Raw genomic sequence first — 16,594 nt, 5'->3', positions numbered from 1 at the left:
TGGCAAAAGAACCTATCCGCGAGAAAAATCTTTGACTTTTTCAGAATTAACCTTCTCCACAGACATATGTCAATTGTCGTAATGAACCGATATTACTTTTGTGTTTTAGCACATGGACGTGACAGACATGTGGAATTATATAGCTGTTGTTGTTTTCTCTCGAAAGAACATCACCCTTTCGTTTTGTGAATAGAGAAGTTCAATGGATGATATTCAACATGACGACATCGTGCAGTGTACTTAGGCCTGTCATAGTTGAATATGCATGAAGTCCGACAAACAGTTTTGCGGGTGTTAAGGAATGAGCAGTGATGTGCGTCTACGCGTAAACAACGATAGTCTACATTCTACACGTAGACTATTTTATACACGTAGATTACGTAATCTATGAACATGGCGATAGGTGATAACTTAGCAAAGGGCGCCGTGGAATTGAAATAAAATTATACTGCGTATCAGTTGCTGATGTGTGAGGAGAACTTTTCATACTCTTTCCTTCAAATTTGAACAATTTCTCACCTAGGAAATAACCTAATATATGAAATATTCTAGTGTTTTATGGGAAAAAGACCACTTTTGCCTCACGACTGCCATCTGTTGTTGTTTTTGCATACTATTTATCTTCCTCCATAGTTGATAATAGAAGAGAAGAGAAATTTTGTTGTAAATAGGATTCTTTTCATTTCGTTATAAACCAGTACAGTTGAAAATGTCACTTTCCTTTCATGAAACCCTTGAAAATTAATTTTAATGCACTTTAGATTGTCTACGTAGTCTATGTAAATTACAACCCAATGTAATCTACTCGTAGATTACGTGTAGACAACGCATGTAGACGTAAACTTATAGTCTACGGCACATCACTGGGAATAAGTATGAGAATCTTTCTTACAGTAAAAAAATTGAGATATTCATACAAAGTCATCATGCTTATCAGGCATGTTTTCAACGCAGGATCTGATACGTTTGCCGAAAATCTGGCGGCGGGTGTGATTTTGCGTAATGAATTATATGGAGCTGAATATAATACATGTGCGCACACTGTTTTTATTTGCCAAGAACAAGATAAACATTTGCTGTTTAACTTTAGTGTAAGCCTTCGAAGATTTTTCTTGAAAATGTGGGAGCATATTTAGCAATTTTGCATTGCATACTGCCTGTGTAATTCTTACTGTATTTTTTACATTGGATGTGGCTTCACTGAAGACACAAAGCTAATTTTTATAATGAGTCTCACTTCAAATATTGTGAAAGTTACTTTTACTTTACAGAAAAACTTATAGCTACACCATAGTTTTACAGGCCTCCCGAGTGGCGTAGTGGGAACGTCGTCGCCCTGTAATCAAAAGGGTTCCGGGTTCGATACCCGATGAACGCACCGGATCATACTTCAAACTTTAGGTTCAGTCCCGATTATCCTCTCGGTGCACAAAGTGGAGTTAAAAAAGGACAGTGCCTTTTTGTAAAATTGAAGATATTTCGAAAACTGATATTTCTGCTACATTGTACGTTACGTAAACCAATAAACCTTGCCTGTTCTATATTTTATGCATTCTGAAGAGTTTTTGCTGCCTTCCCGGTAACCTACTGCGAGCGCCGTTTCCGTGCGCTTCTAGTACGTCCTCCACTGTCCTTATCCCAGGACGCGACACTTTAATGAGACCTGGATAATTGAGATTAATCTCTTGAGATCCGGTCGAAACCCAAGCTCCCTAACGCTGTTGGCAATTAGCCACTGAATGGGAAGGTAGAAGGGCATGCGGCCGCAGCCAGAATTACCTGTCCGGGCATCTTTCACACGGAAACTCCACGCCAGTGTTCAAGGCCACGAGGTGGCCCTTATCACCTCATTACTGTCACTATTATTATTATTTGCATGTTTTTTTCTTATCTACGAAATCACTAGAACCAAAACAAAATTATATATGTTTTGTATACAACTAGCGAATAAATCATGATCCTTATTTATTTGTCTTTGCCCTAAAACCTACAATTACCGAAGACGTAGCCTGCTCTTAGTTGATACATTATAAATTATATAGGAATATACCAAAACACATTACATTGTGACGTTTCTTTTGGTGAAAGCCACGTCACGGTAGTTGCCCAATCACCGTGTTCGGTAAGGTTATGAGACTCTCCTTTAGGTTGCGGCTACACTGACCCATCTAAGAACGTGATGTTGAAGAAATTAAAATATAATTCCTCACCTTTACCAAAGTTTATTGTCGTTTTCTTTCTTAATTAAGAACAGTCACGCGATATAATACCACTATTCGCGATTAAAATTACCACCTGAGCGCTAGTGTCGCTTCCAATATGGCCGCTCTATGTAGGATAAATCTTTGTTTACATTCAGCAGTAGTACGAAACAGCAGCATGTTGTCATGGCTGGTATTGTAAAAATGTTTAAATTACACGATATTTTTAAATATTGCGAATGCAATGTGAATTCCAGAAATTATAACGAAGGTGAAGCTGTGATGGGAACGAATCATTTAATTATGATAGGAAAAATATCACTGAAAACGCAGACGAAACTAATGTATAGGTACGCACTGGTTGTTCAAAGTTGTGCTGCATCACCTGCATCTCATGTTGGAACTGGGGTTCTCGGAAATTATTTGAAAATAAAGAAATTGAAATTGACCTATACTTGAAAAGTTGGCAGGAGAAAATTACGAAAATATCGTTGCAGTTCTTTCTCGATAATATTCACTATTTCATGACCAGGCTATCCTCACTAAACAAAGGACATCGTACTGAATGAAAGAGCAACATTAGCATTTCCATTTTCATTTTCTGGTTATATTTGACATTAATTCATTCTCAAACTATTTTCACCTTCCCTCGACTTGCACCTGTTCCAAATTTCACACATACATAATACATGGATGCATTGGGTAAGACCACGCCCGTGGTAAGACGCTTCATGACTTTTCGAAAAGGAAAAAAGTTTTGCTTATAAAGTACAATTTTTAAAATTTTACTTTCATGGCAATACAATATTTATCTCTCGAAAAAGTAAGTGAGCAGACTCGTGCATTGTTCGTAATTTCCTTGCCGAATTACAGTGTCATTCTCCATGCCAGAATGTTCTGTCAATCAATTACGTTTTCCCGGATTTATTTACAAATTTCATTTTGTTGATTCCACGGGGTGGAAACACATGATAAATTTCCATTTGTCCTGAGCCATAAAACGATTTAGAGCACAAAAAAAACCTGAACAGTAGACCTTACTCTTTCGCATATTCCCCATGCTTTAAACGACTTCAACACAACGTATCCTACTTAGACTAGTTCCTGAAAGTCCCACCAGATGGCATATCGGTTAATTTTAATCGCGAATAGCCACAAACACAACACTCAACGAACATCTCTCTATTAAATAATTCTATAACTCACACACCACACTTTTTTTTTTACAAATCTCACTCTTCTTCCTCTTTTTCGTGACCCTCACTGCACAGCTCTCAATCAACATTCTGTCTTCTCATCCACCGTTGTCCTGGCAACCAATTCAACAAAAGATTGGACAGTTCTTTTTATCTCTTGATACCGGAAATGTCTTCCGCTTCAGATATTTCGTTTACTGGACATGCAGCCAAAACTATAAGTTTAATAGCAACAAAAGCAACAATGTTAAAACGGTTGCTGCTACAACCATTTTTCGTTTTCTTCTTCTGAGAACCAAACCCAACAAGCCTGACTGAACCACCATGGGTGATTAATTTGTGTGCGATAAGTGAGACCCCCACAAAGATACCAGCCAATGGCAATGCTTAAAAGAGTTGTAGCAGCAATCACTACATATTTAAAACAAACGCAAACAAAAACAAAGAAAAGTCTAGCTGCTCTGTTGGCGTCACGCTTCGCCAGTGGGTTGAAACACAGCTCTCTGCGCTTGAAATTTAGCAGTGCCACCTCTTCGTTGTGGTCTAGAGGTGAAAGCAAAAAGATGCCAGTGGCGCCTCTCGGCGGTGAATGGCAAAACTTCTTGCGGATGGTAATTCATAGCGAAGATGGTTTGCTACCTGAGTTCAATATTTGTCTATAATACATTTATCTATGACCATACTCTTATCTCTGTAGAAACACTTCATAAAGTAAAGTTAGATGGCGCCTCTCAAATCAGTTAACCGTTGGGTCATGATTCTCTACGGTGTGACATGCGGAAAACGTATAGGACAAACCTGATTATTACAGATAATCACTGCATTCTTCGTTCTCCGTTTTATATTGGATCTTCCTCGGGTGTGGCCAATCGCATGTCCCCCCTTGCGTTAACTTCCAGAGATGGTATTACAGAGGGTTCATTAGAAAGTGCACGCGTGCAGAAGGTTTCGTTGCATGATGGCAGGCAGCACCTCGTTCCGGGATCGCATGTGCTATTATAATGTGTGGCACACTCACTACTCGAGAGTTGGAGAGAATGAGATCACGGAATTCTCAGGGCTGGCTCTTGCAAATTGAATCTGGATTATGGCGCTCGCAGGTTTGTTCAATGGTTGTTTTCTTTTATTGGCAGCGGATCTGATTGAGTTGGAAAAATGCTGAAACATCTCTTAGAACCCTAGTGATCAATTTGAGCCCTGCCAACGTTATTATTATTTATTATTAACATTTTTGTTATCATGGTATTTCACTTCCAGTAATTGCATGCTCTGTATTAATACCACTTGTAAACTTTAAAATAGACACATTTGATTAAAAATTATTCATTGAACTTCGATAAAACAATACAGCTAGATTTAACAATACAAAACTCACCTAGTAGTAGTAGTGCTGGTGTATTTCAATTGTTGGCATTCAAAATGTATACATTCGTTTCTTCCAGGAACAAGTGTTATATTCGAGCATCTGTTACGTGATCCCTCGCGGCTTCCTTTACAGTCTGCCATACAGACTTGCACTCCTTTTAAAATACTTACTGAAAATATGGTTATGATGTAAGAAGTTATTTAAAACGTTAGAAACTCCTTCTACCTTGTTTCATGATATGTTACATTTTGCTATTATAACAATACACAACGTATTAAGGAATTTTAATAGCCGATGGTGATTGTCAATTTTGCCCCTTCAGCGTTTCATGTTTGTGCGACCCCTAGTGGCAAATCCACCTTTGGCTAAGTCTGTCGAATTTGAGAAGGAGCCTCCTGTCTAATTTTCTTTCCACCATTTACCATCAGACCATATCCCTCCCAAGTCGTTTGAGAAAATAAGTCCTTTGAAAAGGCCCGTTCATTGTGTCTCGGGAAAAAGTTACAAGACAACGACACCATTAAGCACTGCATTGCTGGGTGGCTTTAAGAAGATACATAGTTTGTCTTGAGTCAACTTTATATTCAGATAGAAGACTAATTGGGACTTGACCTACAATTTAGAGTGGAATCCGAACTTCTGTGATTTGTGCCTTGACGTGGGATCTAACCCGGGAACCCTTGCTTTTAAGCCAAGGACTTGATCACTACACGATCAGTACTGAAGCATCAAGTATATTTAAACAATATTCCTAACTCTACACTCCAACCAGGGAAAGGGCCACTCACATAATGCTTAGCGACTTTGTGACAAACTGATTGGCCGCTTGGCACACGTGTCCATTACGTCAGATGTTTTGGCGCGAGAACACAGTTCCGCCTCGTGGGCTATAGTGACGGGTAGCACGAGTGACGTGAGACATGTGGCAATGCCTCTCCAACACATCACACGCGAAATTAACAAATCAATATGTGAGTAAAAAATTAACGAAGCCTGTGATCGTTGACCTTTCTCTACGGGGGATGGAAAAAATGAAACAGAGAACAGTGATGGACAGGGTGACACCAGGAAACACGACGTTTGCTGCACCGTTCAGAGGAGAGGGTGGCTGTTCGGGATTATGATGATAAATGGAGATTTGACAGGGCAAAACTGCGGGGCTTTGCGCCATGAGATCCTGATACAGAAACCATGAATCAATCTGTGTAGCGATCACGTGGGCGTAATGATGAATCTGTCCCGAACAAAGTGTTCACTGTCGTGGAGGTTGGGGGGCCGGTGTGGACATACCTCCTGACAGTTGCCCGTTGAGGGGGAAAACATGCGTCGGAATCAAAGCGCGTCAACCATTTGGATTATGAGTGTCAATGGGTGCTGACGTTCCCTGAGGTTTCAATTTGCATCGAAGTGGGTGGAGGTAATCAGTGGTCGAGTTGAAGGGGAAGACAGGTTTCTCTCCCTCCTTTCTATGTTTTCTTTGGCAAGTTTAATATTAATAAATAAAATAATTTCAAAATTATCATCTGTCAATGCTTCCAGTGTTGAGAAGCGAGAAATGTACTATAGGCACGTCTACTCTTGTCAGAAAACATGATAATTGTTCTGTAGGCATGCAAACTCTTGGCTGAAAACATGATAATTGTACTACAGGTATGTCAAATTTTGGCTGAAAACATGACAATTGTACTACAGGTATGTCGCAACTTGGCTGAAAACAGGGGTGATCGGAACTGGGCCTACAGTTAAAAAATGCGATCCGAACTGTTGTGCCATGTGGCACCAGATGTAAAAGTTAGTAAAATATCGTGGAAAGGTTCAAGGTTCGATTCCAGCTACAAGACACTCTTATTCAGCCACTTAACTACATGGCCGTTTGTACAAATTACTTAAACAAAGATTGTTAATACAAATTTAATATGAAATAAAACTTTAGGCCTAATGGGTACATGCTGGTCATTTGTATAACAGAAAACTTGGTCACAATTATTAATTTGGTAACAGCGATTGGAAAAATTGTAATATTTGTGGTATGTTTACAAAAAGCACCTGTCACTTTTTGTAAATGGTTGTTTCTATAATTTCCAAATTAGAATGTTCTTATCCGAAGTCTGACATGCCTTCAGTACAATTATCATGTATTCAGCCAAAATTTGGCATTCCTTTAGTACAATTGTCATGTTTACAGCCAGGTTTTGACATTCCTTTAGTACAATTGTCATGTTTACAGCCGGGCCTCTACGATGGAGCAGTGGTAGCTTTGTTGCCTTGTAATCAATTGATCCCGGGTTCGATACCCAGTGGAGGATAGCGTAGATCTAACCGTATTCTCCTTCCTTTGCACTTATTGATTGATTTGGTTTATTTTAATTTGCTTTTGGCTAATCGCGAAGATAAGAATGAGAATATGAAATTGACGAATTGAAGGGGTCACTCACAAGGAACTCCCATGCCCAGTCCGGGATTCAAACCCGGGACGCCTGGCGTCTTAACGCAATACGTTAGCCACTTCACCACGGAGGTCGGTTCTTTGCACTTAGGTTGACGTGTTTATAGACAAAGATAGAGAACACTGCCCCATCTTATTCGTTGGGTGTTGTACTGAAAATTTCCTCGAGAGCCCATCCTTTATATATAACAGTCGCGATAAGCCAAACATCACGAGGAAATGGGATGACATGCTCCTAAATCTGATAATCAGATAGGTACACCGCTGCAAGTTATGCATCTCTACGCGGGGGCTAGTGTGGGCACGGTGCAAGCAATGTATGCTAATTGCCTCTACCTGATGGTTAAGCGGTGTGCTACTACTTTCGATCGTCACGCACACACAACGCGTACAAGGTGTGAATAACTGGGTCTCCCTCGATCGAGACAGGCACTCATTTTGCACGCCATCTCAATCCGGTCCGCCTCGCCGGGGAATCCCCTTTATGGTCCCGCTGCATCTGATGGTGGCAGCGGTACATGTCCATTCTCGTGCCGAGGTCTGCAAAAGTTATTGTTGAAGATGTCAGAGTGGGACCAGCTTGTAGTTATTAGTAAGGAATAGTGTAAATTGGAACGTACCGAAATATACACACTAGAGTGCTGCAATGAGCATTTTTCGCTCGAGCGGCAAATAGTTCGCACGGGCAACGCTAGATGGCACACAGAATTGATTGATTGATTGATTGATTGATTGATTGATTTTAGTTTATTTTACTTCGCGTTTTGTGCCTCTAGGCTAATGTGCGAAGATGGGGATGAGTGATGAAATGATGAAATTGATGAATGGACATTCACAAACAACCAAGCCCGACCGGGATTCGAACCCGGGACTCTTGGCGTCGCAGCGCGATGTGCTAACCACTCGGCCACAGGGTCGGGCAGAATTGATAGTTATGAAAACCTCAATATGCTGACCAAGGCAGAAATTTATTTTATTATCAAACATAAACTAAACGTAACGTTTCAACCATCTAGCAAGGTCTTCTCCAGACTCTGCACCAAGTACAAATGTAACAAGGTACAAAACAGGACGATATATATACACAAAAAAAACTCCCCTCCAGACTATTAGAAAGCTGTTCTAGAACATTCTAGCAGGTGGCTTTCCCTTGTCAACTGTGCTTTTACCTAAGAGGCTAAACATATTAACTTCCATATAGAATGTGGTTGGACTCTTTATCTCACGCCCTTTTTCCTTCATTCTTCTTCCTTCTTCTCTCCTCTTTCTCTCTTGTCCTTTCCACTCTTTCTTACACCTTATTCCATTCTTTGTTTTTTCCAGTTCATTGTGTCTTCTTCACCTTTCTTCTCTATTTACTTGGCCTCCTTCCATTTTCTCACTAGTATTCTCTTCTCCCTTCCTATCTGCTTAGCCTCATGTACGACTTAAGAGAGAGAGAAATGCGATATTTAAACACACGAGAGAAACAGGACATGACGTAGAGTGAGATGAGGCTAAGCAGATAGGGAGAAGAGAATACTAGTGAGAAAATGAAAGGAGGCCAAGGAGTGCATCGATTTGGCACTGTAAATTTTTCGATTAGAAGTTCCTGTTCTATGACATAATATAACTTTCTTACCTTACTTACCATAGGAGCTGTCCTTTATCGAAATCCATCATCTGAACACGCAGTATTGCCAGATCGAACTTTGGTTTTTAACCTGGATTCTTTGCGAATTTGCACTAGGATTCAACATTCTTTATTTCGTTTCTTCATTTGTATTTATGATTTTCATTTTATTTTCGGATGTTGAATTTTCTATTTTTTAGTAGCTTTAAATTATTTTCGTTATTTTAAATTGTTTTACTTCAATTTGTTTGGGAAATAAGTGGTTTTTGGTGATTTTATTGTTCAAAGTTGGTCTAGCGTTGTGCGATAAGGGAGACCCTGACTTCACTTGTCTCACTTATCGCACAAAGTAAGGGCATCCTTGAATTGTGACGTCACTGGAGGAATACCTACGTTGTTAGGTTTGGTTATCTTAGCATAAATACACTGTAAATGCATTATTTGTGCTAAGATAACCAAACCCAAGAAGCCTAAAATAACAAATTAGGCATCTAGCCTTACATCTGCACGTAAATTAGGCTCATTATGTTTCATTTATAATGGAGATTCTTCAAACTTAATACTAATTTTTTTCACTTCCGATTGTTTCCTCACCTTAAATTTTACATTTCTGGAATCTTTGATTCATACTCTTTTCAACGATGTATGATACATGCTTCTATTATCCGAATTGTCCGGATTATCCACATATCCGATTTATCAGGATATTCAGATTATCTGAAATGTCCGAATATCCGAATGTGTGCATTATCCGGACAGTTTTATCCCTTAACCGTTTTACATGCTATCCACATATTGTTTCAATTGTCATGTTCGTAATTCACTGTACGGATTTTCTACAAATCCATTATCAAATCTGTTCTATCAGGATTTCAAAATTATCCGGATTATCCGTTCCATCCGAAACGGATATCGGGTAAATTGTAATCCGGATTTTGTGGTCACTCCTAGTGCTAACCACTACGCCACGGAGGTTGGCTCATTCGAAATCGAACCACTGATAGCTCGCATCCTATTGAAGAGTTCAAAAGGTCCACTGGGAAAAAGCAAATCGACAAATGCATTTGTGCGGACTTAACTCCCTGGTGTAGTGGTTAGCGAGACGCTCTGCGGGACCAATTGCTGTAGCAATTCTTACATCCCCACGATAAAATTTTCTGAATACGATTCAGAAGTACCAGCGCTCAATGAAAGTATCTCAGTACCCACTTTAACGTCATAAAATTTCAGTTTTTCAAAGCATACATTTTCCTTTCTTTTTTTTAAAAAAAAACAAGAATTGCATTCCAGCGCACGATATTGTAAGCCTGATTCAGCGTTTTGTATTTGTAGCGGATAGCGTTCCTTTCTCGATGCAGGAGCCACAAAGAATTTTATTATTTCTTTTTACGACTCCAGCGTTCCCTATGGATTCCTTATACCCTTTCGTAGCCTCCCCGCACGGCCCCGCAATGGCCGATTTCGTTCCAAGTGCCCTGAAAATGAAGTTAGCATGGCGGTTGGAAGAATGCTGCAAGAGAAGGGATCACGTTACAAATAGCAAAGAGGAAAGGGAATATTGCCACATTTCGCGTTCATTACGGTGGAAGTATTCGTGGACATGTAGCTCTAATGCTTACCTAAGTATACCCAAAGTTGAGACTGTCTCTCTGGGTATAAAAACAGTACACCTTTCTCCGGAAAGCTTGACCCAACAATTCACGATGCAGACTGGGACAGAAAACGAACTAGGTATGGTTGAATTCATAAGTATTACCAAGCAAATAGCCCATCACTATGTTTAATCTCTTTGTTGTATGCAAGGTGGTTTGGTATAAATTGTGTGATTTACAAATAAATCACTGATTTAAATCACTTTATGTAAATGATTTATGGAATAATGTACATAGGGAATTTATAGATATCAGAATCACTTTCGGTGAAAGTATACCGTGTCCATAAATATACTGTCTTACTGTAAATTGGTATTACGTCGCTTTGGATAATCGTATTTAAATGAAATTGGTGACATTTGAAAAACTCAAATATTTTTGTGTATGTCAACAATGGACACCAATATCAGCAATGGACAACAATGAACGAGATCAAACATAGAAACTGAAATAAATTCACACCTGACAACAATGGACGATGCGGGTTCATTGTTGGATATTTAGCAGGCAGGCAGGTTACATGTGAATGTTTTCTTTTAAAATTGTGTTGTTACAGAAGATTTAAGAACGTAGTTGGTGTGTTTTAGAATATCATTACACGCAGAGTTTGGTGAACGTGGATCGTGGCTGCATATGTCATCAAAGGAAAGGCCATAGAGTTGACGGTCTGCGACTTTTTTTATGGGATTACATAAAAGATTGTGTCTATGTACCCCCATTGCCTCAAAACCTGCAAGAACTGCAAATTCGCATCACTTCTGCAATCCAGTCCATCCCTGTGGATATGTTGGAGCGTGTGTGGCATGAATGGGAATATCGCCTTGATGTCTGCAGGGCCACTCGTGGGGGCCACATTCAATGTCTATGAGTTGTAAAATAAAATATTTGAGTTTTTCTTTGAAATGTCACCAATTTAATTTAAATACGATCATCCAAAGCGACGTAATACCACTTTAAAGTATGACAGTATATTTATGGACACGCTCATAATCATTGAATAGTCTTTATTAGTCTCTTAAAAAGGAAGCAAAATATATGTACTGATGGTGTGAAGCTCATACGAAATTAAATGCAATATGTAAACTTTATACACACATATTTCTCTTCATTTAAAATTCAATAATTTTTATAGTCAAAAACAGCAAACATTTTGTGTAGAATAATATAAAAAAGTACTATTCCCTTTAAATTTTAACTAGTGTCATTATCATTAAGCTGTAAATGAACATGGGAGCTGATAGTTTGCAAACTATCTTTACAATATCGCCAAAATTCAGCTAGAAAGATTACATAAAAAGTTTTAAAGTTACAATTACAAAGTACATCAAGAATATTTCATTTTAACTGGAGGAAAAGTCATTGAAATTTCTATAGTTTCATTAAAACATTCAACATACATTCAGACATTGAAATCATTTGGTGTGCTTGCAAATATGTTCGGTGTGCTTGCAAATATGTTTGGCAATATGTCATCGGAGTATAAAGCAAATGGATACATAAAATGTCAAATTCAGGACACTTTTCTAATGTCTGTACATACTAAAGCGTATGTAAACAACTTCAGAATTGTAATGTTACTTTTTGTAGGCATGATCGTTATAATTATTATTTATAATTATAACATTCTATTATAATTAGGGAATTAAGCTTCACCCTGTCATTCTTCTCAACAAATTGTTATGCTTTAGAGTACTTTAATTCATTGTTTGATTTGTTGTTTTAAAAAACTTTATGCACATAAAGGCTAATCGGGACTGGGCCTACAGTTTAAAGGGCGATCCGAACCACTGTGTCAAATGCCTCCACAGGGTATCGAATCTGGAAGCCCTTGATTACAAGGCGATGACGTTAGAACTATGCCATTGTACGGATTGGGGGCGCAGATAGACAGACAGATATCGACTACGTTAGTTTGTTGGTTCCGACGAACCTACCTGAACAAAAGCTGACTTGGACAAACTGGCCAAAACCTAGCAAGGTCTACTTAACATTAGTGAGCCTATTTCAGGCGAGGCCGAGTGATGCTAATGTAAGCGAAAACCAAGGGTCTTAGGTTAAAAACCCGGTAAGACAGATGGATGCGATTTTTCTTCAGTCACTTCATGATCATTATTCATCGTCCTCATTAACCAGGGACGCCCAAAGAAGGATTAGAACACAGGACGAGATAAAAACGCATATAAGGCGACTACTGGTTAACTCTCTTCCCTTCTACTCCCATAACGTTTATGAGCTGGAGCGTTATCGTGTTGGGAGTGGCGAGTTTCGGTAGCAATATGACGTTCAGTTCCCCCCAAGTGGGTAGTGAAGGGGGGAGAAAGAAGAGGAATGGAAGGATCGTATTGCGTGCTGGTTCCTTCGGCCTGCTAAGTCCACGCGTGTTTTAGTACGGCTCGTTTCTTGTGCCGCATTGCCGAACGGGGCAGGCACACAAGAATCGATAACTCCACGCCAGCTTGCTGTAGCAGGGACGGGAGAGAGAAGGAGAGCTTGGATAGAACACGGGAGATACGAGTTTTATCTTCTCCTCTTTCCTCGATCTTAGACAGTTCGTCTTCCTGCTTGCTGACCTCTAGAGAATGAGAACAACATCGCAGTCATTTCTGTCAATAGAGGCATCTTGCACTGTAAGCTAGTTTTCGGCGTCAGAAGGCTTGATAAGGGTCGGCGGAATGGAATAGAAGAAAGGGGAAGAAATATAACGGATGTCTACTGTGAAAAAAAGAGGAGAGGAAGTTAAAGAAATGTACGGCGGAAACATAATATACAGCTGGCAGACGAAAGTGTTATGGTTGAATGTGATATGTGTCGATTCGCGTAGGGAAAGTTTGAGACACAAAGTATACTTTCTTTTTCTTGTTTCTTGGAAAGGTCATGTGAGGTCAGTGCTTTGTTTTCGTGCAGTACATCCATCCCCAGTAACTTTTCCTCTTAGTATTGTCGTGTGAGAACCAGAGGGACGTAACTCCAATTTATCAAATTTACAGGACATTGGAATATGTCTGAATGGAGTTACAAGTTAATTTCGTGTATGTCTAAGTACACCAGGTCCGCCCAGGGATGAGTTCCTTCCTAGTCCACCCAAGAGCCGTTATGTCTACTCTATTATCAAATTTTTTGGTTATTTGTACTGAGGTTTTACTCACCAACCCCCTTTGATTACAAAATTATCGCATCATAATAAAGTTTCATTAGTTGAAATTATTTATACATTTGTTCAATGGATGATGCAAGTTTTGAAATTTGAAATATTATACATTTCATCCTTTTAGTTTATTTTACAGTTCTTCTTCTTCTTCTTTTTAACTGTTCCTATGAGCATTATCTTGTCGACTTTGGACATCGTTATTGTATTGTATTTGTTTTAATGTTGTTTTTTTACAGAAAATACTTTTAATTTATAATTTTCAGCTATAAGTCAATTACATTCAGGTTAGTTACTTCATTCCAATTGACCGTTGATTCGTGGAACACATGAACATTTCAAAATAACAATTACGTCACAAACTTGAAACCGCAATTTTGGAGTAAAGTTCCTGTGGTTCTAATACGACGATATAGTAACTGCATGTACCCTACACAAGCCTATTGATGGCGCATAGTCAAGGGGTTTCAGGTCCGATTCCAGGTGGAAGCACATTTCAGTGTTTTGGAAAATGTACTTAAGAAAACTTTTGGCGTATATACACGCTATCGTAGTGCTCAATGTAATCAGGAGTATAATTTCGAATTCTTGTCTTTGTTCTTTCATGCATTTTTTTTAATACATCCACCTCAGAGACACCATTGACCTAGAGAGGAAGAAAAGTGATGTAAGAAATCTAACACGTACAGACAAATGCTGTGAAGTGGCTATTTTCACTAGAGAAGATTCAAAATTACTCTAAAATTATTCATTATTGTATCGCTCCCTTCCCCTCGTCTAAGAGTGAATAGAATTGTGATTACCATATCGGTACAATATGAATACTCTGTGGGAAATTTGGGCTTCGTAACCCAGACGCTTATCCAGAATTTCCCTTCTGGAGTGTGCGACTTCTGTTTAGAGGGTGTCATTGTAAATTCAGAACCTAAGACCACAAATTATTATTTTGGTGGTGGAACAAAAAATACTGTGTACTGGCTGCATGTTTTACCGTTTACCTGGGTGGTGCTGCTTTCCAAATAATGCTCCAACATTCACGAACACGGCATATGGGGAGTGTGGCATCGTCACGCAGTATACTCCCGAGCCGTTTACACCAGGCGAGTAGCTAGCTCTACCCTACTCGCTACAACTCGCGCGTTCACTCGACCACGCCAGTACTCGTCCGATAGTTTACACCAGGCGAGTAGCTAGCTTTACCCTACTCGCTACAACTCGCACGTTCACTCGACCACGCCAGTACTCGCCCGACCCGTTTACACCAGGCGAGTATCTAGCTTTACCCTACTTGCTACAACTCGCACGTTCACTCGACCACGCCAGTACTGGACCGACCGTTTACACCAGGCGAGTAGCTAGCTTTACCCTACTCGCTACAACACGCACGTTCACTCGACCACGGCAGTACTAGCCCAGCCTCTTTAAACCAGGCCAGTAGCTCGCTTTAACTTACTCGCTGCAGTTACTGGCATGTTTACTTGGTCAATTTAAACCAACACTTAGGTGCTTTCTTATATCCCGTGTTGGAGTAACGTCAGTGTTGCAAGCCCCACAGTTTTCAAGGAGCTGAAACGTGGCGGACCAGTTACGAGCAATTTACATGCAGAATTCTGAAAATTCTTTACAATTTCGAAATAATCTTGCAACAACCGAGAAGAAAATATGCAAATACCCAAGTCAAAATGGCCGGCGTAGAAATTTGCAAAGGCTCAGAATGGCGGTAACAAACTCTTTGTTAACACTTCTAAGATCTACACAGAACCGCACCTACCTTGTGAACAACACAAATAAAAACTTGCCGCACTGCAAATGCAGATTAACATGGAGGGTTAATTGAATATTGTTGCAGCTAAGGAACAAGAGCACATTGTTGGAACGGAGGCGCGAAATTTTTTACTACCCTCAACCCATAATAATTACCACTGCATCTTATCTTCATGCACACAGCATAGCGAGTGCAATGACAAAATTTCGCATTCAAGCCATAACCGAAAGGGACTTCTAATTCATGACCAAACAGCGGTGGATTCGGCTCGTAGATTTATTTTGTAGACAAAGAAGAAGACGACCTTAACCCGCCCGGGGAAACGGTCTCCATTCCTCCGCCATTTTATTATTCGGATGACGTAAGTGACACTAGCGCCAGAAGGGTCTGTGCGGCCGTTTTGCTCGTCTGATTCTGGCATTGTGAGATAGGAGTTGGGCACGGTTACAAGCCTTGCATGTTAATCGGAAAAGCTCCCCTACCCCCCTCTCTCTTTTGTAGTATCTCTTCTCCTCTTATACAGCACGTTAAACTCTGGAACAATTACAATTAGCCACGTCCAGAAACAAATGAAATCCTACACGCGAGGAATAAGAAGCGCTAGGCTCTAATGATCTCGCGCGCGAAAATCCCTGTGTCGAATCTGATGGGGGGAAATTTTTCATCTGCGACGCGAGATTCAAAATTGCAGATTTTTCCTTCCCCCCTTTCCTCCCCCCCTTTTCCCTCTGCGAGGGGGAAAAAAGACTTGGCGAAATTTTCCCAAAATGGCAAATGACCTAATTTTCTTGAACGCCGTGACATTTCTCGACTCGATTGCATAAGTTTAAACTCCCCCCTTCACTCCCCCCCCCCGTTATCTTCACACGTGACTGTGGTTTACTCGCGTCTGGTTTTCTTGTGAGTTCTCAGCACTGCAAGATAGTTCTTGGGAGAGACAAGCATTTACGGCCATAAAGGAATCAAACCAACTTCTCTGTTGTCTTCCAAGACCTCCTGTTTGTTCCACGTTTCCTTCTTTATCTTTTATTCCACTCTCCTTACTTATTATCAGGTTTGATTGATTGATTGATTTATCTTACCTCGCTTTTCTGCGACTTTTGGCCAATTGCGAAGATGAGGATGAGTGATGATAAGATGCAATTGATGAAGTGACACTCAGAAAAAACACCTATGCCCTGGGCCTCCTCAATGACGCAGTAGTTATGTCG

At 39.9% G+C, this 16,594-nt stretch overlaps 1 protein-coding gene across 1 annotated transcript in view; it reads left to right on the top strand.

Moving 5' to 3' along the window:
* LOC146002897 (neurotrimin-like) overlaps positions 1-16,594 on the top strand; it is a 437,362-nt gene that overhangs the window by 334,531 nt on the left and 86,237 nt on the right. The window lies entirely within an intron of this gene.

Source organism: Lepisma saccharinum, chromosome 19 (genome assembly GCF_977018435.1).
Source record: "Lepisma saccharinum chromosome 19, izLepSacc3.1, whole genome shotgun sequence".
Lineage (NCBI taxonomy): Eukaryota > Metazoa > Arthropoda > Insecta > Zygentoma > Lepismatidae > Lepisma > Lepisma saccharinum.
This window is presented reverse-complemented; position numbering and strand designations above follow the sequence as displayed.